We start from the raw sequence: 16,892 nt of genomic DNA, 5'->3' as shown, positions 1-16,892 counted from the left end.
TATCTCACAATTAACAATGCAGAGTATACTGTTATGGTTGGTTCAGGAGGCACAAAGCCAGCAGTCTGATCAAGTCATAAATGAGAGCACATAAGGTCAACCCATTTTTATTCATGCAGCATGCTGTTGCATGGTAATTTTAGATTATGCAAGCTATTTTATCAAACAAAAATGGCTACGCTCATCAAAAGCACCTGGGTTAGAGAACTTCAATGCTGCCCCACGAACTTTTCATTTCACATGAACTGGAATGCTTATTATGATAGTTAAAAATGTAAATAAACAATAAACAGCACTGGAGCACGGTGTTTACTACTAAAATATTAACAGCTGGCTCAATTGAAGGCTTCACACAAGGCCTACAGCATACCCTGCCAAGTAGATACCGCAGAACCCAACAAAAAAAAACGTAGAAAGAGCATACTTAGTCATGAGGCACTACAAAAAAAAAAACAAAGTGCATGTAATACATAACACAATGCATTTCTGAACTTTTGCACGTCTTCTTGTGCTAAGTATGAACCAGCCAAGCCCTAGGTCATCGCAATGCTTCCTGAAGTGTTTACATTTAAGGTTTATTAACAAGGAAAAAGTGTTCTCGCTGCTCTATGTGGCAGCTCTGAAACTTCATCACACATTATTCAGTGAAAGTGTACACTGGAGCTTTGAGTTGAGCGACAATTACATGTGCAACAGCAGAGCATTACCAAACAACCAAACAGCAGAAGCTATAAAAAATGTCAGCACTGAAGCATGGCATGTTAAAACATTTTCCACGCATAGCACATTGTATGCATAGACATCCAGAACATCAGTGGTGAGCCTCAAGAGGCGGCAGGAAGCTCAAGTGTTCAAGAAGTTGTAATCGTTATAGCGGCAGGCAGTCTGAGCACTTTGAAATACTAAAGGTTCGAAAACTAAAAATATGTTGACTAACTTGAAATGCAAAAATAACAATTTGGATTTATTGAGAATGTTTACTATAAATGAGAATGTCTATGACAGTGCCACATGGTTAATTCATTTCAAACTTGGCTAGCAAATTACAGCACTTTTTTAAAACAACTATTAAACTGCATTACCCACCTTCAGAAGCCTGTAGGATACGACAGTGTGGCAAATATTCTCTTGAAGCAGTCTCAGATTATATATTCCAGACATTAGGAACATGTTAGGTACTAGCATGCATGAGCAGGTTGAGAGACCCCTTTCCAGCAAATGCTAAACCCCACCAAGCTGCCTGCAATAGCCATCTGATAAAGCACTGCTGGTCCACTGCAGTAGAGTGCTTAGTCAAATGGCACACTGCACCAATCTTGACATTACCAGTGCTTCATCAGGTGAAACTTGTATGCAATACGACGTGGTAAGCATGTGATGGCAGGAGTCTCCTAAAAGTGCTTTTGATTGTACTTACAGTGCAAATAATCCTTTCACAGCAAAGAATTCACAGTTGTGATGAAAACTTGTGTAGTATTTCTATCTGAATTATGAATCACTAATACGTATTACAAGTTAGACGTTAAACCATTTTAGAAACAAAGAAAATTTGCTAATAATGTCGGTTTAAGGTAGGCTTTCTGAATATTCAAATGACAAAGAGAAAACATGCAAATGATACAAACAACATCCAGAGCTCCCGGCTGGTTCCCAATGTTTGCCAAGAGTTGCAGAATGCATACTGTCTGTACATCTACAATAGAAATAAGTAACACAACAATGGTGTACCTCCTTGCAGGTAAAAAGAGACAGCCGAGTTTTGAGGTGATAATTTATTGTCTAATTTAGGAAGGCAAATAAACAAAATTGAAAACATGTAGAGGCACGCAAACTGAAAGCCAAACATCTGACAGCAAAAATTAGCAAAGCTTGTGAAGATTCGAATCAGGTATCACCTAATTCTCTGCTACTAGTTGAACAGATTCGAAAAGGCTGCACCATTACAATGGAGAAGAACAATAGGTAATTTAAATTTAGCTAATGCGAAAATTGTTACATATGAAGAAATGCACAGGCTAGTTATGGTTTTATTATTCTTTCTGAGGCTCAGCCATGTTTTTAGTATATCTATAAGGCAATGCAAAATGGCAAAAACGTAGGCATTAGCGAAAAACTGCCAATTAGATAGCACATGCAGCAAACAGAAGGAAACAGCTTAATACTTACGCTTCTTTCTCTTTCACGCATTCCCTCAGAACATACTTCGAGCACCCGGGCAATGTCCTTTTTTTCTTGCACGAATGTCCTTCAAAACCAAGACAAGTGTCTTGTTAAGGCCAATTTCAACTGCCTCTTTGCCGTCCTTCTTGATCAGCATGTTGACGTCATGTAAGAACTGCAAGTTTGTGTGAATGGTAGCCATAAAGAATTCATTTTACTCAATGTTTCAAGTAACTGAATATTAAAAATCATTGTACAAAAGCTAAGGCAATTGATGCCTTTGTACATATCTGAAAAAAAAAACTGGCATTAGCAAACAGCAAATACAAATATTTACTAAGGTTAGAAAACTGCAAAAACCATCAGTATTTTGCCACTCATCGCCAAATTGCAAGCAATATTAAGGAAAGTCTAATATAAATAATAACAAAGCAAAAATTATGATCCTCCTTCCCTCAACTTGGCACACGGCTGAATGGCAATAAAATATGTAATATATCTCTAAACTAAGGGTCCCCGCTCGGCTTTAAAAAGTAGGCTTCAATTCTTAGGGACAATCTACAGACATGCATTGTTAGCATATGAAAGTCAAATTATTTTCTGGGCCCTTTAAATCAGTAAACTGCTTTCAACACATACATTACCAACTTTTTAATAACAGTAAGTCACAAATTTGCCTGCAACATGCGCACTGTGATGAGCAAAGAAGGTAAACATATGCGACTAAGGCTATCATAACCGCTTCATATGTACATTTAAGCAAAAGACAAAAAAAAAAGTAAACATCTGGTCAGAATCAAAATCTGTAATAGCAACATCCGGTACAATATTTGGCCACGGGATTCAAGCTGTCGACCTCTACTTGAATGCTGAGGCATCAGTATCGAATATCCATTTATTCTAGTCTAAAGACACTACAAAAATCAAGTAATGCGGTCAAACAGTTATGTTGAAATGTGACGACAAAAATAATGAAAACTAGATGTTTAAACCACATCAGCTGACTTAGCACGTGTACAAGTGCCTTAATTGAAGTCTTGCTGAAAATAAAATACGTACCTAAATGATTCTTCGAGAGCAAAAGTAAACGCCATAACAAAAGCAGCATAATAAAAACGCAAATTCACACTCCATGCAACCGCAAAATATGGTCCCCGTAAAATGAAAAATGCTCCCATTGTGATTAAAAAAGGCAAATCCAGACGCGGGGAGTTAACATAGGCTGATGATAGCGGCATATAGTTTACGCAGTTTGGAATAAACTATTATGCAACCAGGCCGGCCGACCAGCGCACTTCGATGCCGAGAGCACGAGCGCAGAGGCGTGCCGCGCTGAACGGCCGCCGAGAACGAACATAGCCTCCTCGAACAAAAAGTTTAAACAGAAGGGCCGCGGGAGGACGCTCCCCGAGCAGCAGGACGGTGCGCGCATATGCTCCGAGTAAATAAAAAAAAAAGGGGGGGGGGCGGAGGGGGGGGGGGGGTCGCAGCGCTCCGAGTGAAAGAAGACGACAAAGCATGAAAGAGGTTTCAGGAGAGCCAGCGCTAAGTGTAAGCGATAAGGGAGGAGGGGGAAGTCGAGAGTGCTAGGAGAATTAAGGTAGTACGCCAACATGACCTTGCCGCACGAACGGAAACGTTAGAACAAAACCGAGTCGTTGCGAACTGAGCGCAAGTATCAAACTGTCAAGAAACGAAAATCGTTTCGTGAACCTCCTGTACGTACAAAATGCAAGGAAACGTAGCACATACATTATTTCTGTTCAAGAAAGTTAAGACTGATGTTCTTGCGCGAAATCTGCGTAACTCGCCGCGACATCTACCACATGTGCGATGTCATTTTGGCATCCAGGTGAAAACAAGCGCGTGTTTCACGTTTTCATTTCAGCACATTCTGGAGCGTTCCGGCACAAAAAGACACAGAATGCAGCAATCCGGTAGGACACTGTTCCCACAAAGCGCAATATGCGTGAGAATAGGCTTACCTTTACAGACGATTGCGTCAGCCGCAAAGTACGCTGTCCGCCTTCGTATCACCGGCACCGAACCAACCAGTGCGATTTCAGCGCGAGTGCAATGTAGTCGGCGCATATACCTCTTAGTCACGCAGAAAAAAAAATCGTCCATGCCTTCTTCTTTCGAACATCTCAAACATAAAGCGGTGCAGCAGTCCTTCGGCCTGAGCAGAGCAAAAAGAAGCCCGGACACTTGCCGACACGATAAATGTCCGTTTGCGTTAAACATCACATGTAGAAGGCACTTCACAAGCGTACACACTTCTGTAACACATATGCATGGGAAATGCAACACATTTCACGAGGGTACACAATCGAAGAAGCACATTCAGCATTCGCCGAAACGTGGTCGAAACGCACCCGACAATGCTAACGGCCATATTGTGAAATTTGAAAAGAGCGTTCGTAGCTACCGGCGGCCTCCTGGCGGTGAAATTTTGTTTCAGTTTCTGTTTCATTTTTAGAAAGCACTCGTGCGTAATTTTAATTTTAGCGTTACTTTTGGTGCTTTATTTAGATGTTGGGTTATATTATCAGCGCCGCTTGTGTATAAAAGGCTACGAAGTTACGCAGCCATATACCCCCAGCATGTTAGGTGATATTGCTTGCCCGTAACACCCTAAGGCATATTCTCCAACCAAAGCACCCCTTTGGCATGCAAGAGGTGATTTCCAATGGCACGAACACCCTAGACTCAGGGTGTAATGGTGTTTTGAATCAGACAAATGTCCAAAAATGTGTTTTTGTTTTTACAGTGTATGAGCTTCTGGACGACCGACTCTTTCAGCTTGAAAGAGGTGACAAACTTTTCTTTAAATCAGTATTACGCAGCAACAAGCATGTACCACGAATTAGTGACAAAAATGAAAAGTAGTACGTTTATATCTAGAGGTCCATTTGTCATGAACCTTATCCGAAAAGTTAAGAAAACCGTATCGTAATTTGCCCAATTCTAGTGCGTGAGCAGGAAATATAAGCTAAATGATAACAGCAGAAAATATTCTTTCTGAACAACAAAATAAACTACTGTTAGCGCAATATCCTTACATATCTGATCGCTAAGCTAGAGTGCAATCTAAATGGCAATAGAATAAAAAATTGAATGGCATTCAGAGTCGAACATGCAGCTGACTAGCGATTAATATTTCGCGTAACAAAATGATGCTCGCTCGTGAAGAGTCTTGGGCAGAATAATATAAGTTATCCGGTGTTTAGAGAAACACGTAAGCTGCCGGAACTTGAAACTAGAGATATGAGAGAAATAAACGTTTTTTTTTTCAATTTGTTCACTAAGTTTCGTTTTTACTAACTAATTTATTCGGTGCAAGTTTTTTTAAACATTAAAAATAGGGACTGCACAGCACAGCAGTCAAGAAGTAGGTAATGGCACTTTTCTGCCAGCTGTAATCGTGCCTTTTATGAACTGGAACAGCAGAGTACAGAAATTCGGCCTCAATGCCGGGTGCAGAACGTACCTTTTAAAAGGACTGAAATTCTCAAAACAGCTTTAAGAAACTAACGGCGTAGATTCCAAAGCAACAAATCTAAAGTAAAGGCATTTCACAGCGCTTCAGAAAAGTTTCTATTACGTTCAGCCCTCCATGCTGATGGTACAAATCAAATGCAGCATAACAACAGAAGAATGTGCAACACTAGTATATAGTAGCCCACCTTTCTCTGCGCAAACTGATATCCTGCTGACCTCTTGAACTGGTGGACTTCGTCCGCATATGCATGGTACATCAGATATGACTGAGTAGTGGCTAAGCTTGTGGCCATGCGTTCTTCCACTACGTTTATTTCTGGCTTTGGAAAGAATGAGACAACAAAAATGGCACCACACAGACTGAACTTGGATATAAATGTCCTTCGCAAGCTTTTAAGTTAACAGCTCGTTGGTAATCAGGTCCGCAGATGTTTGGTTTTTACAACAAAAGTTCTGAGCGGTTTATGACAACAAACCTGTTGGGACAACAGAAATTTCTTTGTTAACATTCGAGTTCTGTTTTTACACCAGAAAAGTAGTGCGAAACTACAGGCAAAACTACACAAAATTGCCACAAATCATCACAAATGTCGACGTTTCGAGATAACCACAGGATATTTTATCGAATTTTTGGTACTGTACTCTCGTTTTTTGTTTGACTGAGGAAGGAATGGCACCTTAATAACTCGCCTGTCGATGTATGCATTCTGGAGTGGTTAAATATGAGAAAGATTTAATAGCCACTTGGTCACAAGTGTACACCCCATAATAACGTATGCCTTATGATAGGATTGGACGCATTGGTTGATGTAATAACATACCTTATGACAGGGTAGGACTGAATGTTGGTGAGGTATCAACATTGCCTAAAAAGCAAATTCTCGTCAGCCAACATTGAATAAATACACGAGGCTTCGCAATCCTTACGAGACATTTCACTCAACAACTGAAAACCAATAAACGGAACCAAGAAGATATATTGACATTCGTCCTGCCTGTAAGACGAAATTGTCCCTGAAGCATTGTCCCGCCGGTCATGAGCCGTGTAGGGATCTTTACGACTTGGGATTTGCGACCCTTAAGACCTCAACAGTGCATGGGGGAATCATGTTTCATGTGCATTTTGTTAGGCGTTTTTTGTAAATAATGTCGATGCAGATACTAAATGTGTCTTTCCCATTTTCTTTTGTATTGCACATTTCGTATTATTAGAATTATAAACTTACGAACATTGGTAGATTAGGCTTTGTTACGTGAATCCGATGTGCGTAGAATATAAAATACCAAGATGAGGAGGTCTCAAAATGCATTGTGTAGCCTACTTTGTCATTGTGTGCTCCAGCTTTTGCAACAATTTATTTTCCACTTTCATTATTTGATTTTGTGATCTAGAAAGTACCACACGATGCGCCTCCCCCATTTTCTTACCGGGGAACGCTGTGTTATGTGGATGCTTTTGTCTGCAATGCCGTGTTTTCCAATGCCGCAGAAAGAAGGGAATAAACTGGAAAACAAAGGATGACTTAGGTCAAGCGAGGCTGTTGCTCGACATTTATGTCGCTGGCAGGTTTCTGCTTCGCCAGGCAGCGCCAGTCACCCGTGATTTTCCGATCTCTCGGCACCCACCACAGACAAGGTACGTCGCCCTCGGCGGAGACACAGGTAGCCTACACTGTAAAAACAAAAACACCTTTCTGGGCATTTGTCTGATTCAAAACACCCTTACACCCTGAGTCTAGGGTGTTCGTGCTATTGGAAATCACCTCTTGCATGCCAAAGGGGTGGTTTGGTTGGAGAATATGCCTTAGGGTGTTACGGGCAAGCAATATCACCTAACATGCTGGGGGTATATGGCTGCATAACTTCGTAGCCTTTTATACATAAGCGGCGCTGCTAATATAACCCAACACCTAAATAAAGCCCCAAAAGTAACGTTAAAATTAAAATTACACACGAGTGCTTTCTAAAAATGAAACAGAAACTGAAACAAAAGTTCACCGCCAGGAGGCCGCCGGTAGCTACGAACGCTCTTTTCAAATTTCACAATATGGCCGTTAGCATTGTGGGGTGCGTTTCGACCACGTTTCGCCGAATGCTGAATGTTCTTCGATTGTGTACCCTTGTGAAATGTGTTGCATTTCCCATGCATATGTGTTACAGAAGTGTGTACGCTTGTGAAGTGCCTTCTACATGTGGTGTTTAACGCAAACGGGCATTTATCGTGCCGGCAAGTGACCGGGCTTCTTTTTGCTTTGCTCAGGCCGAAGGACTGCTGCACCGCTTTATGTTTGAGATGTTCGAAAGAAGGCATGGACGATTTTTTTTTTCTGCGTGACTAAGAGGTATATGCGCCGATTACATTGCACTCGCGCTGAAATCGCACTGGTTGGTTCGGTGCCGGTGATACGAAGGCGGACAGCGTACTTTGCGGCTGACGCAATCGTCTCTAAAGGTAAGCCTATTCTCACGCATATTGCGCTTTGTGGGAACAGTGTCCTACCGAATTGCTGCATTCTGTGTCTTTTTGTGCCGGAACGCTCCAGAATGTGCTGAAATGAAAACGTGAGACACGCGCTTGTTTTCACCTGGCTGCCAAAATGACTTCGCACATGTGGTAGATGTCGCGGCGAGTTACGCAGATTTCGCGCAAGAACATCAGTCTCAACTTTCTTGAACAGAAATAATGTATGTGCTACGTTTCCTTGCGTTTTGTACGCGCAGGAGGTTCACGAAACGATTTTCGTTTCTTGACAGCTTGATACTTGCGCTCAGTTCGCAACGACTCGGTTTTGTTCTACCGTTTCCGTTCGTGCGGCAAGGTCATGTTGGCGTACTACCTTACTTCTCCTAGCACTCTCGACTCCCCCCTCTCCTCCCTTATCTCTTACACTTCGCGCTCGCTCTCCTGAAACCTCTTTCATGCTTCGTCGTCTTCTTTCACTCGGAGCGCCCCCCCCCCCCCCCTTTTTTTTATTTACTCGGAGCATAGGCGCGCACCGTCCTGCTGCTCGGGGAGCGTCCTCCCGCAGCCCTTCTGTTTAAACTTTTTGTTCAGGAGGCTATGTTCGTTCTCGGCGGCCTTTCAGCGCGGCACGCCTCTGCGCTCGTGCTCTCGGCATCGAAGTGCGCTGGTCGGCCGGCCTGGTTGCATAATAGTTTATTCCAAACTGCGTAAACTATATGCCGCTATCATCAGCCTATGTTAACTTCCCCGCGTCTGGATTTGCCTTTTTTAATCACAATGGAAGCATTTTTCATTTTACGGGGACTATATTTTGCGGATGCATGGAGTGTGAATTTGCATTTTTACTATGCTGCTTTTGTTATGGCGTTTACTTTCGCTCTCGAAGAATCATTTAGGTGCGTATTTTATTTTTAGCAAGACTTCAATTAAGGCACTTGTACACGTGCCAAGTCAGCTGATGTGGTTCAAACCATCCAGTTTTCATTATTTTTGTGGTCACATTTCAACATAACTGTTTGACCGCATTACTTGATTTTTGTAGTATCTTTAGACTAGAATAAATGGATATTCGCTACTGATGCCTCAGAATTCAAGTAGAGGCCGACAGCTTGAATTTTGTGGCCAAATATTTTACCGGATGTTGCTATTATAAAGTTTGATTCTGACCAGATGTTTACTTTTTTTTGTTTTTTTGCTTAAATGTACATATGAAGCGGTTATCATAGCCTTAGTCGCATATGTTTACCTTCTTTGCTCATCACAGTGCGCATATTGCAGGCAAATTTGTGACTTACTGTTATTAAAAAATTTGTAATGTATGTGTTAAAAGCAGTTTACTGATTTAAAGGGCCCAGAAAACAATTTGACTTTCATATGCTAACGATGCATGTCTGTAGATTGTCTCCAAGTATTGAAGCCTACTTTTTAAAGCTGAGCGGGGACATTTAGTTTAGAGATATATTGCATATTTTATTGCCATTCAGCCGTGTGCCAAGTTGAGGGAAGGAGGATCATAATTTTTGCTTTGTTATTTTTTATATTAGACTTTCCTTAATATTTCTTGCAGTTTGGCGATGAGTGGCAAAATACTGATGGTTTTTGCAGTTTTCTAACCTTAGTAAATATTTGTATTTGCTGTTTGCTAATGGCAGTTTTTTTTTTTTTTCAGATATGTACAAAGGCATCAATTGCCTTAGCTTTTGTACAATGATTTTTAATATTCAGTTACTTGAAACATTGAGTAAAATGAATTCTGTATGGCTACCATTCATACAAACTTGCAGTTCTTACATGACGTCAACATGCTGATCAAGAAGGACGGCAAAAAGGCAGTTGAAATTGGCCTTAACAAGACACTTGTCTTGGTTTTGAAGGACACCATTCGTGCAAGAAGAAAGTACATTGCCCGGGTGCTCGAGGTATGTTCTGAGGGAATGCGTGAAAGGAGAAAGAAGCGTAAGTATTAAGCTGTTTCCTTCTGTTTGCTGCATGTGCTATCTAATTGGCAGTTTTTCGCTAAATGCCTACATTTTTGCCATTTTGCATTGCCTTATAGATATACTAAAAACATGGCTGAGCATCAGAAAGAATAATAAAACCATAACTAGCCTGTGCATTTCTTCTTATGTAACAATTTTCGCATTAGCTAAATTTAAATTACCTATTGTTCTTCTCCATTGTAATGGTGCAGCCTTTTTGAATCTGTTCCACTAGTAGCAGAGAATTAGGTCATACGTGATTCAAATCTTCACAAGCTTTGCTAATTTTTGCTGTCAGACGTTTGGCTTTCAGCTTGCGTGCCTCTACATGTTTTCAATTTTGTTTATTTGCCTTCCTAAATTAGACAATAAATTATCGCCTCAAAACTCGGCTGTCTCTTTTTACCTGCAAGGAGGTACACCATTGTTGTGTTGCTTATTTCTATTGTAGATATACCGACAGTATGCATTCTGCAACTCTTGGCAAACATTGGGAACCAGCCGGGAGCTCTGGATGTTGTTTGTATCATTTGTAAGTTTTCTCTTTGTCATTTGAATATTCAGGAAGCCTACTTGAAACCGACATTATTAGCTAATTTTCTTTGTTTCAAAAATTTTTTTACAGTCTAACTTGTAATATGTATTAGTGATTCATAATTCAAATAGAAATACTACACAAGTTTTCATCACAACTGTGAATTCTTCGGTGTGAAAGGATTATTTGCACTGTAAGTACAGTCAAAAGCACTTTTAAGAGACTCCTGCCATCACATGCTTACCACGTCGTATTGCATACAAGAGTCACCTGATGAAGCACTGGTAATGTCAAGATTGGTGCAGCGTGCCATTTGACTAAGCACTCTGCTGCAGTGGACCAGCAGTGCTTTATCAGATGGCTCTTGCAGGCAGCTTGGTGGGGTTTAGCATTTGCTGGAAAGGGGTCTCTCAACCTGCTCATGCATGCTAGTACTTAACATGTTCCTAATGTCTGGAATATATAATCTGAGACTGCTTCAAAAGAAATATTTGCCACATTGTGTTATCCTACAGGCTTCTGAAGGTGGGTAATGCAGTTTAATAGTTGTTTAAAAAAATGCTGTAATTTGCTAGCCAAGTTTGAAATGATGTAATAATTTTAATTCTTCTGAGATTAGGTTTACCACATTGGTTGGGAGAAAATACTGCTGTGTTTCAAGGTTCATGCTGTATAAATATAATGCCTTCAACTACAGATGCTAACATTTCATGCATTAACCATGTGGCACTGTCATAGACATTCTCATTTATAGTAAACATTCTCAATAAATCCAAATTGTTATTTTAGCATTTCAAATTAGTCAACATATTTTTTAGTATTCGAACCTTTAGTATTTCAAAGTACTCAGACTGCCTGCCGCTATAACGATTACAACTTCTTGAACACTTGAGCTTCCTGTCGCCTCTTGAGGCTCACCACTGATGTTCTGGATATCTATGCATACAATGTGCTATGTGTGGAAAATGTTTTAACATGCCATGCTTCAGTGCTGACATTTTTTAGAGCTTCTGCTGTTTGGTTGTTTGGTAATGCTCTGCTGTTGCACATGTAATTGTTGCTCAACTCAAAGCTCCAGTGTACACTTTCAATGAATAATGTGATGAAGTTTCAGAACTGCCACATAGAGCAGTGAGAACACTTTTTCCTTGTTACTAAACCTTAAATGTAAACACTTCAGGAAGCCTTGCGATGACCTAGGGTTTGGCTGGTTCATACTTAGCACAAAAAGACGTGCAAAAGTTCAGAAATGCATTATGTGTTATGTATTACATGCACTTTTTTTTGTAGTGCCCCATCACTAAGTATGCTCTTTCCACGTTTTTTTTTTTGTTTGGTTCTGCAGTATCTACTTGGCCAGTGCAGGGTATGCTGTAGGCCTTGTGTGAAGCCTTCAATTGAGTCAGCTGTTAATATTTTAGTAGTAAACACCGTGCTCCAGTGCTGTTTATTGTTTATTTACATTTTTAACTATCATAATAAGCATTCCAGTTCATGTGAAATGAAAAGTTCGTGGGGCAGCATAGAAGTTCTCTAACCCAGGTGGTTTTGATGAGTGTAGCCATTTTTGTTTGATAAAATAGCTTGCATAAGCTAAAATTACCAAGCAACAGCATGCTGCATGAATAAAAATGGGTTGACCTTATGTGCTCTCATTTATGACTTGATCAGACTGCTGGCTTTGTGCCTCCTGAACCAACCATAACAGTATACTCTGCATTGTTAATTGTGAGATAACCACCAGTGGTTTCCGATAGGGCCCTTTTCCAGCACACTGCTGTACACTAAAGGGGCGTTGGCGTATTCTAAATATAGAGTAGAAAATATGTTGAATTTGCTTTTTGCCAGGTGCAGTGCATATTTATACAGCTGCTCTGTTATGCACTTCTTTCACAATTTTATCAAGGAACAGGAAGAAAAGCGTGCCACGCCGTGCGTCGGATATACTGGGAGCAGCATCAAAGAAGCTGGAGAGCATTTCCCCTTCATTCAGCAGCGGAAGCTTCTTCGAGTCATCGACTCTACTTAGGGTATTGTTCCAATAATGGGTCGATTTTGGCCGTTCAATCTGACATATGACAAGGGGTCCGACAATTTGTGCTGCTTTATAGAGCACCTCTTTTTGGGCGTCTGCGTGTCGAAGCCAAGATGCGCCGCACGATGCTTTATTTCATCGCTTAAGGCCGAATTTTATGCAAGCGCACGCGTTGACACTGACAAAGCATAGGATTAATATTGTATACTGCGATTATTGTACCATACGACAAAGTTTTGTTGTTTTTTTAAGAAATGTCTCCATGCTTTGTGTTCATTGTTCGGTTCTGTTTTTGAAAAAAATTGTATACTTTGTTGTCTGCATTTGTTGAAACTGTTTTGCTTTCATTTTTTTTAGGTATTTACGTACATACCATGTATGTTTTTGCCCGTCTGCTAGGCTCTCGGTGGAGAGTGGCAGTATTGTTAAATAAATGAGGTTCCATAGCGCACATCAATGAAGAAACAGAACACAAGTGCCCCCCTGCCCCCTCCCCCCCCCCTCCACCAGCACCCGAGCACCCACTAGCCCGAACCTTGACCCTTCTATGCCGAATAAAAGACTTCCAGTTTCCTTCTGTGTGACATTTTTTTGTAACATGCTCTGTGAATTTTGCAAAAACAATCATATGTCAAAATAATGGCATGCAGCATCTCTTTACATGCTCATTTGGCATTACAGGTGGTTAAAAGGAATACCATTAAGCTTTATTGCAGATGTGCACATAGGAAAAGCATTAAGGAACGTGTAGTGGCAAAAGTAATTCCTAATTAGGGAATGCAATATATGGACGTTATCCGCACTGATTTTTATCAAGGGGTGTAAGGGTGCAATGCCACTGCTTCCACCCTGCAATAGGGTGTAAAGGTGATGAACACACCCCAGTGCATTGGCCCCATAGAAGGGTGTTATGACCAACCGAAGCACCATCTTTGAGGGTGTACTGGCACTCTGAAGCCACTTTTTTTCAAGGGTGCATGGGTGTTAGTTATAGACATGCGAAAACACCTAATAAGGTGTTTTTGTTTTTACAGTGTAGTATCAGGCTCCGGTAACACAATGCTCTTTGCCGCCCGCGGCCGCCAGTCGTGCTCTATTTGCTCCCCGCTTCCAAAACTGCTTGAGAATTTCGTTCGGCTGTAACGTTAGCACTGTCGTGGTGCAATACACTGAGTAGACAGAAGTTAGTACAAATTCAGCGCTTATAGTCTACTCAACATGCGTTAGTTAAGAGGCTTCCAGAAACATTTCGACTAATTAATTAAGGCGTGATAAAATTTTGCGAAATGGGCTATAAGGTTGTACGAAGGATCCCTGATTAAGATACATTAACAATTTCCAATTAATGTTCTAACAACTAGCTAAACCTACTGTCAACAGCTCTTATTAGCGGTAACCTGGAAATTAATATTACCTATAAAAAATCACACCGACGATTACAATACTCACTTTTGGGGAAATTTGAAGACTCCTGAAGACTCCTTTCTCGTCGAAAAAAACCTGGTGCCTTCGTCAGTGGCGTAATCGAGAAGTATATATTCGTTCAGTGAAGGACACCCCAGGTAGCACAGAATGTGGGGCCCCAGTAGGTCCGATGTAGGCAAGTGGGGCTGGGGCAACCATCATAAAACCTGCATCGGTCCCCGATGGGGCAAATGTGGGCAAGCCCCATTTGGGCTTGCCCCTGCTCCTCCTGCATAGGTCCCATAGCGGCGTTTCTTGGGCTAATGCAGAGCACATTCTTGCATCCAGACCACAAGGGTCCCTTGCCGGATATTTGAGGGCAATCCAACCGAAATGTGGGCTTTTTATGGGAAAGCCCTCATAGATCCGAAGTGAGGCCGCCCCCATTAAATCTTTGTGGGACCAACATCGGCCGTAGTGGGGCAAGAAAACGCACATACCCACATGCTGCCCAAATCGGCCCCTTGTAGGTTACTTGAGGGCAGGTGAAATATGAATAAGGGCTCAATTTGGGCAAGCCCTCGTGAGGCCCAAATGAGGCAGCCTTAGCTAAACCGCTTTAGGTCCCACATAGGCTGTAATGGGGCTGGAAGGCGGGCGTGCCCGCATGGTACCAAAATCGGTCCTTTGTGGGGAATTTGAAGGCACGTGCAATAGCAAGTGGGCTTTAGGTTCAAAACCAACACCCAGCCCAATTGGGGCTGCCCACACAAAACCGCTGTAGGTCCCACATCGGCCGTAATGGGGTTAGAAGGCGTGCGTGCAATTGTGTAATCATTGTTTCCAACTTTTATTTGCATTAGATGTTGCCCTAAATTACTGTTATAGATGATTTGTATAACAGTTGTGGCCATGTTTAGTCGATTAGAAATTTACATGGCTTTAGTTCTCGCGCTCGTGCAAATTGCGCTACAAATACTAAAACAAACTGATTGCTAACTGTTGCCTCTTATGTGGTTGCTTTGGACAGCCTGCAACTCGCAGTACAATATTACTGTTCAGAACACACATCTCCATAGCCTGAACTAGATGTACATGAAGTCATTTCGGCTAGATGAATGTTATGAATTATTGTAAAAATTAATATTGTGGCTGTTTAGAAAGTGCAGGCATGTATAAAGTAATTACTTAATTATGTGCCTAAATATTGATTGGGAAAACTTGGACTAGGGCTTTCCATCAATTTCCTACGTCGGACCCCTATGAGAATAATGTGGGCAAGCCCAAGTGTGGCTAGCGCTATAGAACCCGCATTGGTCCTATGTCATTTTCTGAGGGGCTAACTGAAATAAAAAAAAAATGTTCCTCCAAAGCGGCTGCCCAAATCGGTCCAAAGTAGGACCATCGCGGGGAGTTGGCGGGATGTGCCCTTTTAACAATGCCGGAAAAATGTGGGCAGCCCCGCAAGGGCTGCCTGCATCGGCCCCTAGTGGGACCAATTGGGGCATTGTCGACAACCCGCTTCGGGCCTACGTCGGCCCCTCTTGCAGCACCCACATTGAGCCCACCGGGGCTGTCCTGCATTGCCTACATCGGGCCCACCGGGGCCCACCCTTCATAGCCCACTTTGTGCTACCTGGGACTGTCCACACTCAAACAGTCCATAGTGGATAGATGCGTGGATGGATGCTAGGAGCGTCCCCTTTGAAAAGGGTTTGGTGATAGCCCTCATCATGCTAACCTTTCTTTTTTATGGTTTTTACCTTTGATAACACTTCAACTTTAACGACTTTACCTTTACACATGGATTAGTTTTAAATACCCGTGTTTATTTCGATTTAGCTTCCATGTGGCCCCTATTCCTGCTATTTATCCACCAATCTTCCAAAAGTCTCTTGCTAACAATTACTTCCGATTCCCTCACGCTTCCTTTGTTACTTCTAAACCTCAGGGCCCCGGCTAGGGTACGACTATGTCTCAGTCGACATCGGGGTGGATACTGCCGCACTCCAGTATAAGATGTTCAATACTTTCAGGGCATGTACTGCACATCACATAAGTTTCATTTTCTTGTTAAACGTTCTGTTGTAGCTTCTGGTTCTGCGACATCCTGATCTAGCTTCAAAGCGAAAGCAGCGGCCTCTTGAGTTTCATAGAAGGTTTCTGTCTGAGTCCCATTTTCTATATTTGTCTAGGGGTGGCTTTTTTTTCAGTGAATTATTGAAGTTTTTACCCTCTTTGTTCTTTACCTGCCGTTCATTGTTATTTATTTCTCCGTCCTGCCTCCCTAAATACTTACTGGTTAGATTTCTGATCATTTTCCGCCACTGTGAGTCAATGCTATTTCGATATAAGTACTTAGGTCCCCACCTAGTGTCATCCATTTGTCTGAGCTGTTCTTCGTAAAATATATTGTCCCTGAGCCTCTCTTACCTCAAAGGACGCCCAGGCCATGCCCCTCTAATTGCTTCGTTTGTAGTTTTTCTGTGGGCTACAAATGCTAACCTTCCCACAGATCTTTCATTTATTTCTAACCCCGACTGAACTTCTGCCCTTAAGCATAAAACAGAGTTCCCCAAGGTAAACCTCAGTCTTTAAAAATACTCTTTAGTACTTTCGGCTCAGCAGCGCCACATTGACATCAACCAGACAAATTTTACGACGAAACATTATAGCGCTATTCCCACAGGTTATGGTTGAGTTGGTAAAGGTACTGAAAAGTGCGCATGTTTTGTCTTAAGAGAACAGAGAGTAAGTAATAAAAGCGTTAATTCATGATGATTCCCTGGTGCAACGTATTACCGCTGCGATTTT

The 16,892-nt window shown here is 41.7% G+C and overlaps 1 long non-coding RNA gene across 1 annotated transcript; it reads right to left on the bottom strand.

Moving 5' to 3' along the window:
- Positions 1-1,564: 1,564 nt before the first annotated feature.
- On the bottom strand, positions 1,565-4,693 carry LOC146186638 (uncharacterized). The gene is made up of 3 exons (XR_014707866.1): positions 4,146-4,693; positions 2,167-2,335; positions 1,565-1,693 (listed from the first exon to the last, which is right to left on the bottom strand). It is a non-coding gene; the product is annotated as an uncharacterized LOC146186638 (long non-coding RNA).
- Positions 4,694-16,892: the final 12,199 nt, after the last annotated feature.

Source organism: Amblyomma maculatum, chromosome 6, assembly GCF_055883805.1.
Source record: "Amblyomma maculatum isolate TAMU_Amacu chromosome 6, ASM5588380v1, whole genome shotgun sequence".
NCBI lineage: Eukaryota > Metazoa > Arthropoda > Arachnida > Ixodida > Ixodidae > Amblyomma > Amblyomma maculatum.
The sequence above is the reverse complement of the archived record's forward strand: the minus strand, read 5'-3'. Positions and strand labels throughout refer to the sequence as shown.